This window comes from Trichosurus vulpecula, chromosome 5 (assembly GCF_011100635.1).
Source record: "Trichosurus vulpecula isolate mTriVul1 chromosome 5, mTriVul1.pri, whole genome shotgun sequence".
NCBI lineage: Eukaryota > Metazoa > Chordata > Mammalia > Diprotodontia > Phalangeridae > Trichosurus > Trichosurus vulpecula.
The window spans coordinates 284,924,616-284,948,014 of record NC_050577.1 but is presented as its reverse complement, the minus strand read 5'-3'; the positions used below and the strand labels follow the sequence as shown (position 1 = coordinate 284,948,014).

General features: G+C 40.1%; 1 pseudogene; it reads left to right on the top strand.

Moving 5' to 3' along the window:
• Window positions 1-23,399, top strand: part of LOC118851351 — a 62,598-nt pseudogene that overhangs the window by 23,084 nt on the left and 16,115 nt on the right.

The following is a 23,399-nucleotide window of genomic DNA, read 5'->3' as shown; positions in this document are numbered from 1 at the left end:
AGCCCTTCAGATACCTGAAGACAGTCATCACATGTGTCCCCAGAGTCTTTTCTTCTCCAGGCCAAACATGCCTGGAATTCCTTTTCCTTTGTGACATAGACACAAGAGTTTTGGTTGTTCTCTGGATACCAGCCTAACATTCCAGAGCTGAACTTAGCAGTCCAGATAGTGCAAGGACTGAGTACAGAAGGTTCTCACTTCCTTATTCCTAGAAGCAAATGCCTCTCATGAGGCAGCCCCAGCCCACCCCACACTGCTGGCTGGTATTGATTGAGTTTGCAGTCCAGAAAAGCCCCCAGACCTCTTTGAGACAAACTGCTGTCTAACCATGTTCTCCCATATGTACTTTTAAAGTTGGTTTTTTGAACCCAAGTAGAAGTCCTTCGCTAGTATGAAATTTCATCTGATTAGATTTGATCCAATGCTCTTGCTCTAGGACAGCTATCACATAGAAGCTTCTTCAAGTAGTGCCTGAGCAACAATCTGGGAGGCTGTCCTTGGTTGTCCACCAGAGCTTAGTTATGACCCTGCTGGTGAGTCCTAAGAAGGATGCCATATTTTTGTATACTGATTCTGTCATCCAGCTTGTTAGCTACAATATCTCCTAGCTTTGTGTCATTAAATTTGATGAGCATGCCCTCCATGCTTATCCCTAGGGCACTCTGGCCCTGGAGATGTCCTGCCATAATGAAATTGAACTGTTAATGGAATGACTACTATGAATTTGTCCATTTAAGCAGTTATGTCCACATTTCTCTATCTTCTCCACAGGAATAGTTTGAACTACTTTGTTACGGGCTGAGTTAGAGCCAAGCCCTGTCCTCCTCCGACCTCCAGGCCCAGGGGCCTGCTGAGATAGACTCAGGGCTTTGGGATGTGGGTGGAGCCAGGAGGAGGGGTCTCGCCTTTGTTGCCTCCCTAGCGATTCCAGGTCGGACCTGCCTGACCACGTGGAACTTCCGGCTCTCTGGCAAAGCATGTGGAACTTCCGGCTGCCTGACCACGTGGAGTTTCCGGTCTTTGCCTGGACTGCCTGCCCGCAGGGAGCTTTGGGTAGTGTGGGAGGAGAGGGGGAGGAGAGTAGGCGGAGTCAGGGCGGTCCTAGGACCCAGGTGTATTAGCTTTACCTGTCTTTCACCCACGTAACCAAAGAGTGTACCTACGTCACTAAAGGTATAAATGTGCTGCTTGCTGAAATAATAAACGGAGTCATTCACCATCTTGTTCGGCTCCCGCCCCGTACATTGTCCGCGAGATCAGGCCCTTTGCTTAGGCAGAGGCCTGGGGCTTGGGGGGAACCCCGAGTGTAGTCACGAGGCTTCGGAAGCTCGTGACACTACTTTATCAAATATTTTGTTAAAAAAATCTATGCAAACTATGTTTAGGCATTCCTCTCACCCACAAATTTAGTAATCCTGTGGGGGGAGGGAGAAAGTAAGGTTAATCTAGCACAGGGGTGGGAATCTGTGGCCTTAGGGCCACATATGGCCCTCTAGGTCTTCAAGTGCAACTCTTTGAATCCAGGCTTCACAGAACAATAAAAGGATTTGTTCTGTAAAACTTGGACTCAGTTAAAAGGGCTAGGATTAAGAAGGCCATGTATGGCCTTGAGGCCTCAGATTCCCACCCCCCCCACCCTCCCCACCCCCCCCATCTAGCATGACTTATTGCTTGATGAAGTCATGATTTCTCTTTGTAATGTCTACTTTTCTATATGTTCACTGACTGGTTTTTAAAATGATCCATTCTAAAATTTTCCCAAGAATTCAGACTTACTGGCCTATACTTTTAGACTTTATTCTCTTCCCTTTTTTGTCCACATCTGAATTACCTCTCCTAATTTCCGCGGCTTTTAAGCTGTTACTTACAGCAGCTTGCTTGCCCCTCACATTTAGCCATTCTTTAAGCATCGAAGGATGCAGTTTATCTGGACTAGGTGACTTAAATCTATCAAAGATGACTGAAGGTTCTCTTATTATCATCTTACTTACTTTGGATGTTGGCTCCCTATATCAGCTCTCTGTCAGCTACTGTCCTGTCATTACCAGTCCACAGGTCATTCTGGACACCCAGTTATGCTCACTCCACCCTCAGCAGCAGTCCTGTCTCTTTTTGAACTCCCTTTTTGGTGTCCATAGATGCCTTTATCAGCCTCAGCCTATTCTGGACTTTAGTATTCCTGATGTTATTTTTATAGGACTGTGCCACTCTTTCATTCATCTTCTTTTGCCTGCATGTGCTTCCATCTTCAATTTGTATCTTTTAAAAAATATAAGATGGGTGGTCAGTTCCTTGTGCAGCTGCAGCTTACTCTTCAGACAGTTCCATTTTTCTTCTTCATTGGGATCATTTCTCTTGGTCTTCAGAATTTTTCATTCTTCTTGGGCTAACTTTTCTTGTAGAATGGAATCCTACTTTTCCTTCCCCTACACTTCCTGAAACCTAGGGTACCTGTCAAACTACACTCAACTTTTCTCCTCTTCAATCACAGCCTCTAAGAAGGAGCAGTTATTTCCTCCAAAGATCCCACCATTTTAACCCCAGCAACCAGCTCTTCTCAGTTAGTGAGAATTAGATCAGATTATAGAATTTCCTCTTGTAAGTTCCAATTTTTTAAGGATAAAATTATTATTAATGCAAATCAGGATGTTATGAGCTGTTATCCTTTGGGCAGAGAGAGAGTTCCAAAAGATACCTAGATCACTTCTCCATGCAAGGTCTATGATGTTTGCTGAACTCATCTATTTCTTTCTGTTTAGGTGGTCTGTGGCATACAAAATTACTTGTATTTCTTTTTCCATTGATCTTTGCCCAAATGTTTTCCACTATTCTTATTTATTCACATTCCTGGATTTCCTCACATGAGAATAACTTATTAATATACACTGCTTTTCTACTCCATTCTTCTTCCCCTTTACCTGTCCTGTTTCTCGTAAATAAGGTACACCCGTCTTGGGCCATATTCCAATATTGGATTTTATCCCACCAATCTCAGTGATGCTTCAGGTCAAATTTGCTACCTTATGTTAGGACAACTAGTTCTTCTTGCTTCTTGCTTAAATTTTGAGTATTTATAGGTAGTTGAGGCCATTGAGTTTACTATTGGCTCCTTTCTTGGATTTTATCTCCTGTGATTTCTGAGTGTCTCATCTGCTATTCTTTCTTCCTTCTAGCTATCTATGGTATCTAGCTTAGAAAATCACCTAAAGCTAGGCAATTTCTTCCCTTTCCCATCCTTTTTCAAAGTCCTTTTGATGAAGTTTGCATATGCCCAACCAACCATTCATTCTTACCTGCTTTTGTTAAGTTTAGTCCACCCCCAGGTAGGTGTCTGTAATCATTGGATTTAAGTCATGGTACAGTCATGGTACAAATCCCATTCTCAGACACCACTATTTTAGCCAACTGTTTACTTGCCAAATTGCTTTTTCTTTTGTACTGTTTGCCATCAGTAAACAGTGAGAAAAAAACAATCTGTGCCTATATTATTTTTAGTTTCTTGCTCAAAACCTCATAATCTTTTACAATACTTTTAGGTGCCTTCTAGCAATATTATTTGTGCCTATGTGAAACACTAGAATTGCATTACAGACTTCCATTTTGATAAATCTTAGATATATGCCACTGTAATACAAGAGACTTCTCTATTATTGTTAGCATGTGAGCAAATAACTGCCTCAGTGTCCCTACACAGGGAATCATCAGTCACTGTCCTACTCTTCATTTTTTCCTCTGACTCTTATTGGAGGGTTTCTCCCCTGATGGCTTTGGTGGTTCTGCTGCCTCCTCTTCAGAACTTCCTTCTCTTCAGGAAGAGCCTTAAATCTGTTATTTAGCTGTAAATCTACAGCCCCCTATTTCCTTTTCATTCTATCATCTCTAGTACTCATTCCATCTTCTTGACTAGGGTCTAGTCTCCCCTCCTCTACCTCAAATCCCCCATTTTTTCCCCACTGAAGCTCTGCTTTCATTTCTTTTAGGAACACTTAAATGACCCTAATGGCCTTGAATATAGAGGGGCATTTCCCAGGTCCTTTCATCTATTCTTCAAGAAGGAAGACCATTTTATACTTGGAGCACATCAGTCAATTGACTGTGACAGAAATGCAAACATTTGCACAATTAGTGCAAGTCACTGCAGAATTCTCTTCCATTCCCCATACCACTTGTGATTTTTTAGACTTGTGGGGTTCTTTCACTACTTTGGGGTATCTATACTGTACCCCTAAGGACTTGACTTTATAGTGTTTTATTACTTCTTAATAACCTTCCTCTCTTTAGTATCAACTATTCCATAGCCCCACACTCTTCCCTTCTCCATTACACCAACTCCCCATTTTGCCAACTTATCCCACCAACCAATCCACTCTACCAATTTGTTTTATTATTTAGTTTGTTCCATGTCTTTCTTACTCAGCCTTACATCTTCCTTCATGTTTCCCTTCTCCTGAGTCTCTTTTCAAGTCCTTATAATTTTATCCTCATTCATCCTCCTTGACCTTGTTCATTTTCTTTCAACATTCTCTCACAGAAGCTGGGACCAAGAGTATGTTCATCTTCACATTTGGTCAATTTATCCCAAATTGCTCCTCAAGCACAAACCTCTCCTATACTCAGTGTCTTGCTCCTTATTCAGCTCAGATGCTTCTCTCTTCTCCCAGGAATAAGAAGGAAACCAGAGAGCTAGTGCATCATTGATCATCAGATTTGGTTCATTCAGCCAAAATTTATTATTGCCTTGCATACACACTTATGACAAAAGCTAGGCATTATTAATATGATTGACTGTGATAAATAATCCCATCAAACAAATATTTTTAAGTTAATTTATTTATTTTTAGTTTTCACCATTCACTTCCATAAGTTTTAAATTTTTCCCCCCTCCCCAAGACAGCATTCAATCTGATATAGGCTCTACATATACATGCCTATTAAACATTTTCACATTGGTCATGTTGTATAGAAGAATTAGAATGAATGAGAGGAACAATGACATAGAAAAGAAACAAAACAGAAAGGAAAATAGTCTGCTTTGCTCTGCATTTAGATTCCATAGTTCTTTCTCTGAATGTGGATATTAGCAAAGTCTAGGGATTACTCTAGAAAGAGGAGGATCACAGTACAGTCCAGTAGGCCTGATGCCATTTTTTCTGTTCTTTAGATGGGTTCATGAGATTCAGAACATTCATGGAGAAGTAAAACTTTCACCTGTAGGCTGTAGTTCCCTTTGGTAGAACCTGAAAATTGACCCCACTCAATCTGCTCTCCAGCTTTGTAATTGCCAAGAAGCCCTGCACTAAGAAGCTATCACCTTTATAGTTCAAACCAAGTTCATTTAGATTGTTTTATGAGTTTGTCAGCCTCTCATAACCTTCTTCTTGGCCTGCAGATGACAGCACTGACACTGTTGAAGGAAGAAAATTTTTCAGGTCTGAGTTGCTTGCTGGATAGAGAATTCAGGCCTCTCAGTCAAGTATTTGTGCTTCTGGGATGGACTCATTGTCAGAGCTTGGAGTCAGCCAAGTTGCTGCTCCAGACCCTCCACAGGATACAGGTAAATCTTCCATTCTGAAGCCTTGGATTTCTCTAGTGATGATAGATGTCCAGAACTATACGTTTAAGGGTTAGGCTTAATATGGGTAGTCCTAGTTTCTGGCCCCAGGTGTCTGAGTCAACGTCTCTCCTTTCTCCTATTTGAAAGCGGAATCAAGAGTGTGACAAGCTCCTCAGAGATGCCTGTGATGGTTTGTCAGCACATGTCGAGGTCCTAGAGTGGTGTCTGCAGCAAAACAGGAGATGTTAGGTGATGCCTTCTCTTGGTCACTTCTCTGTTCTGTGATAGGGATAGTGAATCGTTTTTGATGATGCTGCCTGTCAACTCTTCTACCCTTCTTCAACATGAGCATATAATTGTTAGTTCTTCTCTGGCCATAGGAGATTGACATAAGGAGTATCTTGCCTCATGTTTCCCTGACCTCAGCTCACCTGTGGTTCTAGGCTCACCTCCTTCCCATCTCATCAGGATTTCCAGAAGTGGAGGGGCCACAGAGGAGAATGGCAGTCTCTGTTTGGTCGCTGTCCTGGCACTTGCCAAAAGTATTCCAGGGGAGTTTCTGTCAGCAGACGTTAGAAGGCTTAGTAGTAAAGGGCTTGTCCTTCAGGATCTCCAGGAGTCTCGTAGATGGTGGGTACTGACAATTTCCATCCTAGATCTGGCTTCTTTTTCAGTGCTAACAGAGGTGAGATCTGTGGTCTGAGGAGTGAAGCAGAAAGGTAAAGGAGGAAATGAAGTCAGGCTCTCCCCTGACAGAACTATGAAACCAACCCTACACTTCCTCAATCTTCTCTTTGCACCCTTCCTATACTAGAGAGAGAGACAGATCCTACATCACTTGTATGGTGGAGATAGCCATTCAGTGCTCTACTCCCTTCATCACCTCACAAACCTTCCTGCTCTTAGGAAGGAAGATGTTCTTGAGCTACTGCAGAAAATGCTCATCAAGGACCCACAGCACAATCAGTGTACATTGAAGTGGAAGTGGTCCAGGTCATGTCCACCCCCTAAGAACTGAAGGTCTGTCCAGGCTTATTACCATGACTTCTCAAAATGGGCAGCCTGGCAGTGGTCCCCTAGAGTGTCCTTGAATTTGAGGAAACAACAGTGAGTCACTCACACCAGGAAGGTGGGGTTTTGTCACCTTTCCTAGGAACTCTGAGATGTTGGGAATCTCTGGAACAGAATCACAAATACAAGATCTCTGGCCTTTCTGAGGCAATTTAGGTTACAAATGAGCAATCTGTAACTTGAAACTCTCAATATACATATTCCCCAATTGAATAAAACTAGAAGCTTCATTTTGAATTCTGTACATTGTCAAAGAGGATAAGCACTGAGAAAAGGGCACTGGGAAGTTAATATAGTGATGTTGAGCAATTGCAAATACAATACAAGACCGCTTTACCACCACCATCCTGAATCTTTGAACAAATTAGAATTACCTGGTTCTCCTATATAAAAACATAAAACCTTTTCAGTTGATTTCATTCTGAGTACTATTGATGTGAGAGGACATAGACATATACTTTAGAAAAGAAAAGATAGATGATGTTACCATACCTATATCAGAGGTATAGGATGATGTGGATTCTAGTCTATTCATCTTCAGGAATTCTGTAATGGGTGAAGGTGGATGTCTTAGAATAAGTGAGTCTGGGAAAGGATTTTTAAGGATTGTCAGGTTTGGGAGGTAGACAGAACATAGACTTTATGATTCTATGGGTAGGAGTAAATGAAAGAAAGAAATGAAAGAATTGTAATGTTGAATTCAAATGGCATAAAAGACAAAGGCAAGAGGAACTAGCAGAAATAAAAAATGGTATGGAGAGAAGACACACTCAAAATCTCCCCATCTCTTCATGTTGTGCTCACAGCCAGTGGGAATGTGAAAGAATTGACCCTCAGGAGATTTACTTCTTTCTTTTCTCCTTCTTTTTATTTAATACTTAGCTGATTTCTCAATCCCGAACAATCTGTACCAATGCCAGAACCTGACACTCTTGCAGGGATTATGTGCCATGAAGTATGCTTGTCTATGCCCTTTGTGTGAATTCCCACCAACGCTCTCAGTGCCAGGTCTGCAAAGAAGGACCCTCTGAGAACCTGGCCACTAACCAGGAGCCCAAGAAGGAGTCTTCTTCCCCAGGTGCACTAATTGGGCCCCATCTTGTGCATGGACTTAGTAGTAAAAATCCAACATATATGTTCTTTGTATTGATAATCACTTTCACTACAGTTTTCAATTTAGAGGTTTTATTACTCACAAGAATTATTTCATTGTTATAAAGTGTTGTAAAGGGAAAACCAAATTATGAAGAAAAAAAAGAACTAATCTAATATCTAATGGAGTCAGACCTCCTGACTTCCTTTTCTTTGCTTTTATCAGGACACTTTGAAGTCTCTGTGTCTTCAATGTACCTTATCTATAAAGTACACAACTTAGTTAGAGATCGTGTCCAATATTATATCACCACCACTCTAAACTATGTGTGATAAAGGTTATTTTTTAGCAAAATCCTTTTGCCTGGTGAAAAGCTCTCTTGGTTTTCAGGGAACCTAAGATAAACTGTGGTTTACTCTTTGGGGGGGATATAGAAGAGAATTAATTAAGGAAGACAAATGCTACCTTTGTTCTAGTAAATCAGAAATAGAGTATTTATAAGAGAGAAGGGATAGTAAGATAGTACAAGACCCACTTTATTGAGGTTTCAGCGCCTTAACTGAAAGCACATACTGAACATAAGTATAGGAGGTTTATCTGTGTCCTGTGAATGAAAGAAAAAACACTTATTAAGTACCTGCTAGGTCCAGGCACTGTATTAAGCACTGGGAAAAGACAGTCCTTGCCTTCAAATTACCTAATGTGGTGGGGAGAAGTAGGGGGGGGGGAAAGGACAGATAACATACATATAAGAGTAGTTACCAAGGAAGGGAGTTTTAGTCTGGGAACTTCCTGGGATATTGAGTTAAGCCATAGAGTGACTTACATGACATAGCCTTTCCAGAATGCAGTGGTAGTATTGATTTAATTATTGTACTCAGAGCAAGAGAGTGGCTGGGAAGGGAAGAGAAATACATGTTGGACAGCAGGGCAGATGGCCCAGATGGACACCGGCTAAAAATAGGGTGCTAGATGAGTTTGTTCTTCCCTATCAAGAAGCATGAAGACCCTGGCATAGCTCATTGTCCAATTCCAGGCTTCAACAGTACCTCTGGTTTCTGCTAAGTTCCTGAAGCCCTGTGGAATGTATCATGCAGTAAATCTTACTAGTCTTCTGACCACTGCCATAGTCTCCTGGCTTCAAGTTAGTGCCGCTAGATAAGAAAATGTTTGTGAGGCTAGCAGATGATTTTTATTTTTTGCTTTAGGCTTGGAGGCGTGTATGAGTATATATGTGAACTTGTTTTTTTTCTTGTTTTTTTCTTTCTCTGGCACCCTTCGTCTCCTTAGGTGCTTCATATCTTCTCAACATACCTAGCCAAGTATCAACATTACCTATGCAGTATTCCCAATTCCTTGTGGCTAGAACTTTTGGAAAATATTTTCTCTTTGCTCGTCATCACCTCTAGTGACCTTCACCAAGAGCCTGCCCTGCCTGAGGACTATGCTGAAGATGATGACCTTGATGGGAAAAGTCCTCCAAATCTAGGATGTTCTCCCTCTGAAAACCCCCAGCATATACCCAAGCCTGAGAGGAAGTCAGAAGAGACTGCCCTTGAGGTGCTCAGAGGTCTTCCTCACAACTCTCCAAGCTGTCCGATTGCAGAGGCAAGAGGCAAGAATCAAGAACAAGACTTTCTGGACCTCAAACACTTTACTAGTTGTAGCAGTGGGGTTTTGGATGACGAATTAGCAATGGAGGCTTTTCTCAAGCTTCTCCAAGAGCAACTAGAGGAAATCAACAACCATGAGCCCTCCAAGGACCCAAAACTGGTAGAGAGCCAGAGCTGCTCAGGAAGCAGGGATGGGTTGCGGAGTTGGCTGCACCAGTTCTCCAAAGTTCTCTCTGAGGCACAGTGGAGATATAAGGTGGTAATCAGCAACCAGAACACAGGTAAGATAAGGGATTATGCTTGAAAGGTAGGATGAAAAGGGAGAAAACTAAGAAATGGTTTCAGAATGCCACAGTAATTTTCAGAGGGCCAGATGCCATTATAACCTGTATTATAAAACTTGAACATTGTTCCACTTTTTAGCAGGCTTTCTCTACCTACTCTCCCAAGGAGGGGGTAGCCTGCATACTTATTTGTATGACCTGTGGTGGATACCATTTCAGAGGAGCAGCTGACAACCTCCCAGAAATGCCGCACCCTTGCCACACACCACTCTACTCTCCACTAGGCTCACTGGGCAAGAAGGAGTAAGTCAGGTGAATTCAGAAACTCTTTCCCATACATTGGGCAACTTGTGTGCTGCTACTTGTGTCTGAAGTCAATCACCTATTTATGCCTATCATCAAGCTGGAAACTTTGAGAGAAACAGGAGAGGGAGAGGAAGAGCACATACTCTCTACCCTCAAAAAGCTTATATTCTAGTTAGGGAGACAGGAGTAATATACTGAAAAAATTAAAAAACAAGTGCTAAATTCAGTGGTGTGGTGGGTAGAGCACCAAGCCTGGAATGAGGAAGTCCTGAGATCAAATCCAACCTCAGACATTACTAGCTATGTGATCCTGGCCAAGTCACTTAACCCCTGCCTCAGTTTCCTTATCTATAAAATGGTTATAACAATAGCATCTGCCTCCCAGAGTTGTGAGGATCTATAGAGGTAATATATATAAAGCGCTTTGCAAATCTTGGAGTGCTATGTAAAAGAGTGCTATCTGTAAAGCTAGCTACTTTAATTACTACTGTGAGTGCCTGGGGGGTTAAAATAACAAGCATTAGAGATAAAAAAGGTTACTGTTAGCATAGACTAACATGATAGGGAATGGCTTCTTGTACAAGATAGGACTTGAACTGGGTCTTCAAAGACGTATTAGATGAGTGGATAAGAAAGGAAAGACCATTCTGTTTGTGGCAAATGGCATAAAATAATGTCTGAGAAATCAGTGTGGCTCAGAGACTAGGCAAAGAGAGTGTGAATCCATGAAGCTGATGGGCTCCATGGGTTCTGCATGCAGGACCTGGATTACATCCATTCTAGATATATAAAGGATGGCATATTGGAAAAAGGATGCCATGCTCACCAGTGGATGAAAGAGGATCTAGAAGGCAGTCTGGACCCCTTGTCTAGGACAGGAGTCAACAGTAACCAAGCCTGTCAGATAATGACCCAGTAGCCACAGGGCATCTTGTCTAGAAAGAAGCAGGACATGGAAAGTGATGCAAAGAAGTTTGTCTTACATAGCCTGATGCATTCACGTCTGTGCTTGATGGAGTCTTGTAATTTTCTCTAATACATGTGATATCAGCTATTGCTTGGAGGAGAGAGTAAGGCCCCTGTTGTAGAAGGGATTAGTTGGACCAGCTGCCTCTGAGGTCCTTTCTCTCCGCTACTCACCAAAGCTGGTATTGCTGTATGGATGCTCGCTTTTATGTATGTGTGTATGTATGTATGTGTGTATGTGTGGCAACAGTTGCCTGTTGTATGGATGCATTCCACTCTCAGATTTCACAAGTTCCTATTAATGAGAGGACTTGACATTTCCTATGCTACAAGAAATTGATGGTAGATTTTTTTTCTCTTCTTTCTAATGCCTTTAGATGGCCGGGACAGTCTCCAGCCTATCACTAGAAAGTACAAGTAGTGAACTAAGCACGAGCACCTCAGGTATTGATTGGGCAGGTCCTGTTCCCCACTTTTGTTCTGGGAGAGAGTATTCCTTCATTGTGGTGAAAGAACTGGAGTCCCACAGCCTCACTCCATGTGGATATTGGCTTGAGAACTATGAGATAATGCTTACCGTGTTCCAGGCAGAGTTAGAGGGAAAATTGAGGACTAGCTCTATAGAAAGCCTTTCAGAGGCTTCCCTGTCAGGCCCGCTCACTTTCAGTCAAGATAAACAGAGATTTCTCAGTACCTGTCACTTGCTCAACGAATCTAGATGTGGAGATAGTCAGAGAAGAGGTCAGGTGCTATCTCCAGGTTTCTCCATGGGGTACTCTGATGAAAGTGATTTGAAGACTTTGCAATGCAAGCCATGTGCTCCCTTTATTTTCCCCTTATCCTGTGTTCCTTATAGAGAGAAGTCTGAGTACTATGTCTGGGCACAGTGAGGTAGAGGTCCAGCTGCAACCCCAACTGCAAAACCTACTTATCCCTACGATGCTGTCTCAGCCCGAGTCACTTCCTGCATCTTGTATTCTCCGAGAGAACTTTGTGGAAGCACATCAAGTGAGAGAGAGAAACTCACTGCTCCCACCCCTCAGTGGCAACAGCTTTGATCTAGGCTGTTTCTTTGGGCAAATGAAAAGCCTGAATGACTATTTTCAGTTCAGTACTCAAAAAGTGACTGCTTCTTTGAAAGGTGGCATGCCACAGTTTAAATTCCAGGCTTTGCAGCTTTCTCAAACTATTTCAAGGGGCAATCAGACCCCCCAAAATGGATTCAGCTCACACAAAACCTGATCTACCAAAATACCAATTTTGTTTTATTTGTTTTTGAAGCAAAGAGGACTATGATTTTCAAGTGACCAGAGTATCTTTGTAGGCGTGTGATGGAGCACTGGCCCAAGAATGAGAATACCTCAGTTTGCTCTCATGATCTTTGAAAAGTATTTTAGTGCCTCCTTTCTACAGAGGCTTTTACCCGGCCTAACTCATGAATCATCCTGAGGATCATATGGTCACATATATGGGACATCTTAGATTACTATAGGACTGGGAGCAGTGTTTTTGTGTAGGTATAAATTAGGTTTTCTCTCAGTAATGGTATAGAGACAATTAGGTCAAGGGCTTGTGAGAATATTATTTTGCTATTTGGTTAATATCAAGCTTGTCTAAAGCTTTGTTACAATTAGTAATGTTAAAAGAAGAAAGGCTTGTGTATTATCCTGTAAATGCCATCAAAGAAACATGGCATGACAAAAGTTTATGACATTATATGTATTGTGTTGAAAATTGGTTATTTAGTATATTTATGTATGTACTTGAGTCTCATCCCTCTGGGGGAGAAAATTAATGATGAGTAATATAAAGTATAAGAATTTGGGTTCTGATGTGAATTTCTTAAATAGAACAATTGGTCAAGGTTCCAATTTTGAATTTGTAAAATGAGCAGGGTTATAGGATTAGAAATGGTAACTTAAAATTCTGCTAAGATTACTCTTGTAGGAGAATGGACAGAAAGCTGGTTCCTGCAAGAAGAGAAGAAGAAGAACAAGCCTCTATGCTGGAGATGTCTGGAGCAGGTGCCAAGGACCAGAAGACTTGATGCTTCCTGCTGGACAGCTACACAAGAAAAGACTCTTTGAATCTTAAAGTGACAATTACATCATTGCTTTTCATTTTGGGTCTACATATCTGTATTTACAAAGGGGACTGCCTGCTTTTGATTTATCAATGTATCATTCAATCCTTCACGTGTTTATCTTACAAGGGGATAGTTAAAGGAAAAAATTTGGATGTACCTATAGTGGTGAGGTGTCAGCAAAGACAAAAAAGGGGAGTATGAGTAATTGAGTGGAATATTGAAGTAGCAGAACAATTATAGATTATTGATAGTTTCAAAAATTATTAGTATTTTCAAAACATTTACCCATTTCCTAATGTATTCTTGACTATTTTCCATACAGTACCTTATGTTCTTTGTTAGGTCAAAATAAATTTTTGTCTACCTTGTGTCCTTAGGATAATGAATGTTATGTTTAAGCCTTATTTCGTAGTCAGAACATTACAGCAGAAATTACCCAGGTGTTACAAATTGGCCACTGAGGAAGGAGGGGTAGTGCATGAGAACTTACAACCTGACAGTGTTATAGACGATTTTCAGTTATATTAAGATCTTTTTAACCCCCAATTGGCTTAGTCATGTCTTAGAGACTGTGGCCATTGTGGGGGCCTTGCCTTTTTTGCTACGTTGTACTCCTTTAGTGACAAGTATGTTTTTTGGGGCCCTGTATACAGCCATTGAGGGGGGTACCTGTTGACTCTTGTTGTAAACAGAAAAGGGGGAGTTTTTGCGGACTGAGTTAGAGCTGAGCCCTGTCCTCCTCGGACCTCCAGGCCCAGAGGCCTGCTGAGATAAACTCAGGGCTTTGAGATGTGGGTGGAGCCAGGAGGAGGGGTCTCACCTTTGTTGCCTCCCTGGCAATTCCAGGTCTTTGCCTGGACCTGCTTGACCGCAGGGAACTTCCGGCTCTCTGTCTGGGCTTGACAGAGCATGTGGAGTTTCCTGTTCTTTGCCTGGACTGCCTGACCTCAGGGAGCTTCGGGTTAGCGCGGGAAGAGAAAGGGAGGAGAGTAGGCGGAGTCGGGGCGGTCCTAGCACCCAGGTGTGTTGATTTTTACCTGTCCTTCACCCACATAACCAAAGAATGTACCTACATCACTAAAGATATAAAAGTGCTGCTTGCTGAAATAAAATTCAGAGTCATTCACCATCTTTCAGCTCCCGCCCCATTCATTGTCCGCAAGATCAGGTCCTTTGCTAGGCAAAGGCCTGGGGCTTGGGGGGAACCCCGAGTATAGTTGCAAGGCTTCGGGAGCCCGTAACAAGAATTCACCCATCACCCCCTGAAAGGGATCCCGAACTGAAAGCACCAAGAAATATTATAGCCAAATTTCAGAACTACAAAGTCAAGAAGAAAATACTGCAAGCAGCCAAAAAGAAACAATTCAAATATCATGGAACTACAGTCAGGATCATGCAGAATCTCTCAGCTTCCACATTAAAAGACAGGAGAAATTGGAATATGATATTCCGAAGGGCAAAGAAGCTAGGACTACAACCAAGGATCAACTACCCAGCAAAACTAAGCATAATTTTTCAGGCAAGGAGATGGATATCCAACAAAATAAGGGAATTCCAGACCTTCCTGATGAAAAGGCCAGAACTCAATGGAAAATTTGATCTCCAAATACAAAACTCAAGAGAAACATAAAAAGGTAAACAGGGGGAAAAACCCCCACAAATCTTATTAGTCAATAAGGGCAAATTATTTGCATCTTTATATAGGATTATATCATCTTATGTATGTTTTATATATACACATATATAGTCAGTCTTGAGAATGGTACAGCTATTTTGAAAATTGAAAAGGATACACATAGATTGGGAATGCCTGTATAAAATAACTGATATAAGGATAAAAAGCATAATTAAGAGATATAAAGGGAGGGCTATGAGAGAAGAGGTAAGGAGGTAGTAGAAAAGGGTAAATTACACCAAATGAAGAGGCACAAAAACATATTATTGTAGAGGGAAAGAAGAGAGGGAGAAGAGCAGTATTTGAGCTTTACTGTCATCTGATCTGGTTCAAGAAGGGAAGAACATACCCTGATAAGTATAGAAATCTAACTTGTCCTACAGGAAGTAGGAGGGGAAAGGGGGAAAAAAGGGAGAGGGGTGGTGAGAAGGGAGGGGAGAAGTAGCAAGTGGGAAACGGTAAGATAAGGGAGGGAAATAGAGAAGGAGGGTGAACTGAGGAAGGTGGAGGTCAAAAGTAAAACTTTGTTGAGGAGGGGAAGGGGAAAGGGAGAAATAAAAGCATAAACAGGGGGAAATAGGATGGAGAAAAAGACACAGATAGAAATCATAACTGTGAATGTGAATGGGATGAACTCTCCCATAAAATGGAAGCAGATAGCAGAATGGATTAAAAACCATAATCCTACAATATGCTGTTTACAAGAAACACATTTGAAACAGGGGGATACACACAGGGTAAAAGGCTGGAGTAAAATATATTGTGCCTCAGCTAAAGTAAAAAAAGCAGGTGTAGCAATCCTAATCACAGACAAAGAAAAAGTAAAGGTAGATTTAATTAAAAGAGATAAGGAAGGACATTACATCCTGCTAAAGGGCACCATAAACAATGAAGCAATATCATTGTTTAGCATATATGCACCATGTGGTACAGCATACAGATTCTTACAGGAGAGGTTAAGGGAGTTACAGGAAGAAATAGACAGCAAAACTATAATATTGGGAGTCCTCAACCTCCCCCTTTCTGAACTTGATAAATCTAACCTCAAAATAAATAAGAAAGAAGTTAAGGAGGTAAACAGAATTTTAGAAAAGGCAGATATGATAGACCTCTGGAGAAAACTGAATGGGGATAAAAAGGAATATACTTTCTTCTCAGTGGTACACGGCACATACTCAAAAACTGACCATGTACTAGGGCATAAAAACCTCACAATCCAGTGCAGAAAGGCAGAAGTAGTCAAAGCATACTTTTCAGGTCATGATGCAATAAGAATTATCTGTAACAAAGAACCATGGAAAAATAAGCTAAAAATTAATTGGAAACTAAATAATCTAATTCCAAAGAAGGAGTGGGCCAAAAAACAAATCAGAGAAACAATTAATAACTTCATTCAAGAGAATGACAATAATGAGACAACATACCAAACTTATGGGATACAGCAAAAGCAGTATTTAGGAGAAGTTTTATATCTCTAAATGCTTACATGAATAAAATAGGGAAAAAGGAGATCAATGATCTGGGCATACAGCTGAAAAAGCTAGAAAAAGAGCAAATTGAAAATCCCCAATTAAATATCAAATTAGAAATGCTTAAAATCAAAGGAGAGATTAATAAAATTGAAACCAAGAAAACTATTGAATTCATAAATAAAACAATGACCTGGTTTTATGAAAAAAAACAATAAAATTGATAAACCTTTGGTCAATTTGATTTAAAAAAGAAAGAAGAAAATCAAATTACCAGTATCAAAAGTGAAAAGGGTGAGTTCACCTGTAATGAAGAGGAAATCAAAACAATAATTAGAAATTATTTTGCCCAATTGTATGCCCATAAATTTGACAACCTTAGAGATATGAATGAATGTCTACAAAAACATAAATTGCCCAGGGTAACAGCAAAGGAAGTAAAATTTCTAAATAACCCCATCTCAGAAAAAGAAATTGAGCAAGCCATCAATGAATTCCCTAGGAAAAAATCTCCAGGGCCAGGTGGTTTTACATGTAAATTCTATCAAACATTTAAAGAACAACTAATTCTTGTACTTTGTAGACTATTTGGGAAAATAGGTGAAGAAGGAGTCCTACCAAATTCTTTTTATGACACAAATATGGTACTAATACCCAAACCAGGTAGAGTCCAAACAGAGAAAGAAAATTATAGATCAATTTCCCTAAAGAATATTGATGCAAAATTTTTAAATAAAATATTAGCAAAAAGATTCCAGCAACTTATTATGAGAATAATACACTATGACCAGGTAGGATTTCTTCCAGGAATGCAAGGTTGGTTCAATATTAGGAAAACGATTGGCATAATTGACCATATCAACAACAAAACTAGCAGAAACCATATGATCTCAATAGATGCAGAAAAAGCCTTTGACAAAATACAACACCCATTCCTATTAAAAACACTAGAGAGCATAGGAATAAATGGAACCTTTCTTAAAATTATAAATAGCATCTACCTAAAACCATCTATATTAGGAAGGCAGAATTTATGAATTTAAAGAGAATCTCATATGTGCCTAAAAGGTCCGGAACCGCAGGATATAAGGAATTCTCTAGGCAGAAGGCAGGAGAACTAAAGCATGTATTTACACTCCACAATAACAAGCCCACAAACCAGCATCCCCATTTTGATATTTTCATCAAAAGCTTCCAGGCCCAATAAGTCTGCCTTACAAGGGTAACCAGAAGGCCACAGAGAAGCGAGATGGTATAAGGCAAAATCGTATACATGCTTCCCCTCTACGGTAAGAAGATTACCCACTAGCCTCTAGTCAGCTCTGCTACCGGCAGCTCAGCTTCAGCTGTAGGTGTCTCTGGCTCCAACTGGAAAAGGAAAGGAGGATCTTCAAGCTGTCCTCTCCCCTCTTATAGAGTTTTTGACATCATCAAACACCGCCTGAACGACCAGGGCTGATTGGTTCTTGACTTGGCCCTTCCCCCTAGCGTAGACCACATTAACACACTTCCCCTCAGCCAGCGCCACAACTCATCACACAGGAAGCTCTGGTCCTGCCCCGGAAGAGCAAGCCCCAGTGTCCAGGGAAGCTCAACGAGGCAAGCTGAGTCATTCAAAGAAAACAAAGTCCATTCTGGCTATACCATCAAAAAGCATTATTTGTAATGCAGATAAGCTAGATGAATTCCCAATAAGACCAGGGGTGAAAGAAGGATGTCCATTATCACCCCTACTATTCAATTTGGTACTAGAAACGTTAACTGTAGCAATAAGAGAAGAAAAAGAAATTGAAGGAATTAGAACAGGAAAATAAGAAGCTAAATTATCACTTTTTGCAGATTATATGATGATTTACTTAGAGAATCCTAGAGAATCAAGTAAAAAACTACTTGAAGTAATAAACAACTTTAGCAAAGTTGCAGGATATAAAATAAACCCACATAAATCCTCAGCATTCCTATACATTACTGACAAAGCCCAACAGCAAGAGATAGAAAGAGAGATTCCATTGAAAGTCACTGTAGACACCATAAAATATTTGTAAGTCAATCTGCCAAGACAAACCCAGGGACTATATGAACATAATTATGAAACACTTTTCACGCGAATAAAGTCAGATCTAAGTAAATGGAAAAATATCAGTTGCTCATGGTTAGGCTGAGCTAATATAATAAAAATGACAATTTTACCTAAATTAATTTGCTTATTCAGTGCCATACCAAACAAACTACCAAAAAATTATTTTACAGAGCTGGATAAACAAAATTCATCTGGAAGAACAAGAGGTCTGGAATATCCAGGGTATTAATAAAAAGAAATGCTAGAGAAGGTGGCCTAGCCATAGCAGATATTAAACTGTACTATAGAGCAGCAGTCATCAAAACTACCTGGTACTGCCTAACAAACAGAGTTGTGGATCAGTGGAATAGGATAGGAACACAAGATGGAGAAGTCAACAACTATAGCAATCTACTCTTTGATAAGCCCAAAGAGTCCAGCTTCTGGGTTAATAATTCACTATTTCACAAAAACTGTTGGGAAATTTGGAAAATGGTAGGGCAGAAACTGGGCATAGACCAATATCTTACACCATATACCAAAATAAAGTCAAAATGGGTTCATGATTTAGGAGTAAAGGCTGATACCATAAGTAATTTGGGAGAGCAAGGAATAGTTTACTTATCAGATTTACGGAAAAGAAAAGAATTCATGACCCAACAAGAGATAGCGAGCATTACAAAATGCAAAATGGATAATTTTGATTATGTTAAGTTGAAATGTTTCTGTACAGCAAAAGCCAATGCAACAAAAATTAGGAGGGAAGCAGAAAATTGGGAGAAAATCTTTACGACTAGTATCTCTGATAAAGGCCTCATTTCTAAAATATACAGGGAACTGAGCCAAATATATAGGAATACAAGTCATTCCCCAATTGAGAAATGGTCAAAGGATATGAACAGGCAGTTTTCAGAGGAAGAAATTAAAGATATCTATAGGCATATGAAAAAATGCTCTAAATCACTACTGATTAGAGAAATGCAAATCAGAACAACTCTTTGATACCACATCTCTTCTGTCAGATTGGCTAAAATAACAAAACAAGAAAATGATAAATGCTGGAGAGATGTGGGAAAAATTGGAACATTGTTACATTGCTGGTGGAGTTGTGAACTTATCCAGCCATTTTGGAGAGCAATTTGGAACTATGCCCAAAGGGCTATAAAAATGTTCATACCCTTTGACCCAGCAATACCACTTCTAGGGTTGTATCCCAAAGAGATCACACAAGCGGGAAAAGGATCCATATGTACAAAAATATTCATAGCAGCTCTTTTTGTGGTAGCTAAGAATTGGAAATCAAAGGGATGCCCATCAATTGGGCAATGGCTGAACAAGCTGTGGTATATGAAGGTAATGGAATACTAATGTGCTATAAGAAATGGGGATGATACGGACTTCATAACAACCTGGAAAAACCAACACGACATAATTCTGAGTGAGCAGAGCAGAGCCAGGAGAACATTATACACAACCACAGATATATGGATTCTGTGAGGACCAACCCTGACAGACTTAGCTCGTCTCAGCAACACAAGGCACCAAGACAACTCTAAAGGACTCACGATGGAGAATGCTATCTACATCCAGAGAAAGAACTATGAAGTATGAATGCAGATTGAGGCACACCATGCTAGCCTTTCCCCATCCCCACCTTTTTTTTTCATTTTCTCTCTTTTGTTTTTGTTTCTGGGTTGTTTTTTTTTTTTGGTCCTGTTTCTTCTTTCTCGTGATTCATTTCATTGATCACAGTTCTTCTCCATAACTTGACTAGTATGTAAATTAATTCAATGTGAAGTTATACGTGGAAGTTATATGGGATTCCATGCCATCTTGGGGAGGGAGGGGAGGAAGGGGAGGAAGGGAGGGAAGAAAATCTGGAACTCAAAATTATGTAGAACCGAGTGTTGTAAACTAAAAATAAAAAATTAATAAAAAAAGAAAATGCTATAAGAACTTTATAAGAAATGTACAAATGCAAGATTATTGTGTCACCCTAAGGGCACATCTATTACTTAATGGGAGAGCTGGTTTGAATAAAAAAATTAAGATTAAAAGATCACTTTCTGAGTATGGAGTCAGAGGAGAAGGAAGATTGTTTAGATAGCACTTTGGAGAACCTTAGCATTCATTTGGAATCCAGCTTAGACTCTGTATAAGACATTCTACTATGACACTGGTGAAAACCAGAGGGTATCTTATATCTCCCTGATTTTTATCCCTCTTTGTGTCAGTATTCAGAGAGTCATAGAGCAAAATTGGTTCTGGAGTCATATTTGTGGAGTTCTGTATAAGTTTAACATATATGGAAGATACCTTGTTTGCGGAGACCTTTGAAGAATGAATTTTTTTCCACCAAATCAAATACTTTTTTAAAATCAACAAATATCTTTACACTCTCTGTCACTTGCATTACTTTTAAGATGTGTTCTGTAGAAAATCATCTGTGCAAAGCTTGTCTTGTGCTTTCCCTTCTCCTGTTCTGGTACCAGGAAAAAATCAAAATAATCTATCAATAAGCAATTATCAAGAGTGCTCTATCTGCCAAGTACTACTGTAGGTACAAAGACAGGTCCAACCACTGTTGCTAAATTTATTTTTCTAAGTCCCGAACCTAGCACATTAGGTTACCACCTAATATACAGATACAAATACAAATACACCACCTCATATACAAACGTGGTAGTTCTCTTATCACTGCGAATAAATCACAACAGGAAGGTTAACAGATCTGTTCCAATTTGAGTTTGTTTGTTTGTTCCCTTCAGTTTTTCTGACCAGATGGCTCACAGGATGATGGGATTTAGTTGGCTTTTATACCAAGCTCTTGACAGACTCATGTTTTCCCCTACTTTGTTGGTTTTTGAGGTGATACTGCTGTAAATGAGCTTATACTCTAAATTGCTGTTCTGGGCTGCCATCTATCTATTTTGAAAGGAAATTGAGTTTTCTGGCTGCTACAGTTTCAAGGTTCTTTTTAGCATTTTTGTTACAAAAACTGCTTAGAAGCTGAACTTACTTCCACTGTACCTGACTCTGAGGTTGGTCTTCTGTCCAGTGAGTCATGACAACTAAAATGATATAGTCAGAGTTGATCTTTTTACTTTTGTCTACTTATTTTCCAAAGTCAACCTCTTGTTTAAACAGGTTGATTTGTAGCTTCTATAATGACATGCCATTTTGTCTTCTTATCTTTAGCATGTGGGTGAGCATTTTACTTCCTTCAGTTTAGACAGCAGTTCAGTTGTTCAGGGGCTATAAAGCATTGCCAACTAACCATCTAATAGTAATACCAGTGGGAAAAATCCCAGATGATAGGAGCCATCTTTATGCTCCTTTATCTTCTTGCTTTTATATCTCATTTCTAATAACATTAACAATAATCCTAATTCAAATAGCCTCCCCACCACCCACTGGAAGTCCCATGTCCCTTTCCCCTTGAATATGTTTCAGCTAGCCTTCCTTCCCTTTGCATGCCAATCATAACAGCTTCCTGTAGTGTCACACTTTAGAGTTTACAAAGCATTTTTCTTAATAAAAAGGCATCAACATGAATTAGTGGAAATATTTTTACCTCCATTTTGCAGATAAAAAAACTGAAGCTCATTCAAACTTAAATGACTTGCCTATGGTCACAAAGTTAGTGTCAAACAGGTAGTAAGGATCAGAGACAAGACTCAAGCCTATTTCTTCTGAGTCCTCCATGGCACTGAGCTGCATCAACACTCTCTGATTTGCTCTTACACCCAGGTGTATCAACAATGCAGCTAGCAGCTTCTGTGGGGGTGTAAGATTCACCAACAACCAGCACCCAGAAAGCTGCCAACCCAGGTACTTTTGATCTGCTTTACTGAAGGGAAGCAACATTAAGGAGTTAACAATCTTACTTTAATCCAGCATACAAATAATATCCACCTAGTTCAGGGGGAAAAACCAGCACTCTGAATTACAGACCACATACAATTCGTAGTTATCAACATCTGGGTGTAAAGCCGGGGAGCTCACTAGAATGGCTGGCCCAGAGTCACAGGCCACTCCTGCTGTGGCTCAAAGCTCCAAGCAAGAACACTAACCTCTCACTTATATATCTGGTTCAGGGCCCTGAAGGGCCCCCACCTCACCCAGGCTGGGTGTGGAAAAGTTCCCCTCCCCCAATATCACATCAGATACAAATCAATGGCTCCCAATTGTCTCAGTGCTGAGAAATACAAAAACATCTCACTTTATCTGCCCCATTCAAACAAAGGCCAGATTCATTAAAGGTCCCACCTTAATTACTATTACACCAGGGCTGCCCAGGACCTGATCTGTCAGATGAGTGTCATGATAATTGATCTAAATTCCATAGAAATTTATGAATTTCCTGAGTGCAGCCATAGAAATAATCCATCCTCTTATTCCTCTGTGACAGGTGGTGTTCACGTTTGACCTAAAGTCATCTCCCAGCTGTGGTGAGCTCATGTTTATGGAGCACTACCAAGAAGTGCTCCAAGAGTTGGCCCAAGTAGAGTACAAGATTGAAAACACTATCTCAGATGGGGGCAGTTCCACTGTTTGACAAACCAGCGGTGTTTGATCAACCCTGCAGGCCATTGGCAGTGCTGCTGCAGCAGGTGAGGATATTCTTTTTCTGTTTAGAGGAAGTGAAGTAGCAAATGTTGCATGCTACTGGTAGTAAGAAAAAAACCTCAAGAACATGAACCACTTTGGCAGTCTAATGAAGTTTATGGACCTCTTCTCAGGAGAATGGTTTTTTAATAGTATTTTATTTTTTCCAATTGCATGTAAAGATAGTTTTTGTCATTCACTGTTTATAAAATTTTGAGTTCCAAATTTTTTTCTCTCCCCCATCGCCCCTCCCCAAGAAGGCCCAGCAATATGATACAGGTTATACATGTGCAATCACGTAAACATATTTTCACATTTGTCATGTTGTGAAGGATAAGAATGTTTTTAAATGCATAAATAAGATACATAGTATTATAAAAAAACCAACTATGTTGAAATATATTTATCAAAATATTTTTTATACAGAAAATATCCTTTATTTTTTTTTACTTTATTGTTTTTTTTTAAATTTTTTTTATTTAAATTTATTTATTTAACATATTTGGTTTTCAGCATTGATTTTCACAACAGTTTGAATTACAAATTTTCTCCCCATTTCTACCCTCCCCCCCACTCCAAGATGGCTTATATTCTGGTTGCCCTGTTCCCCAGTCA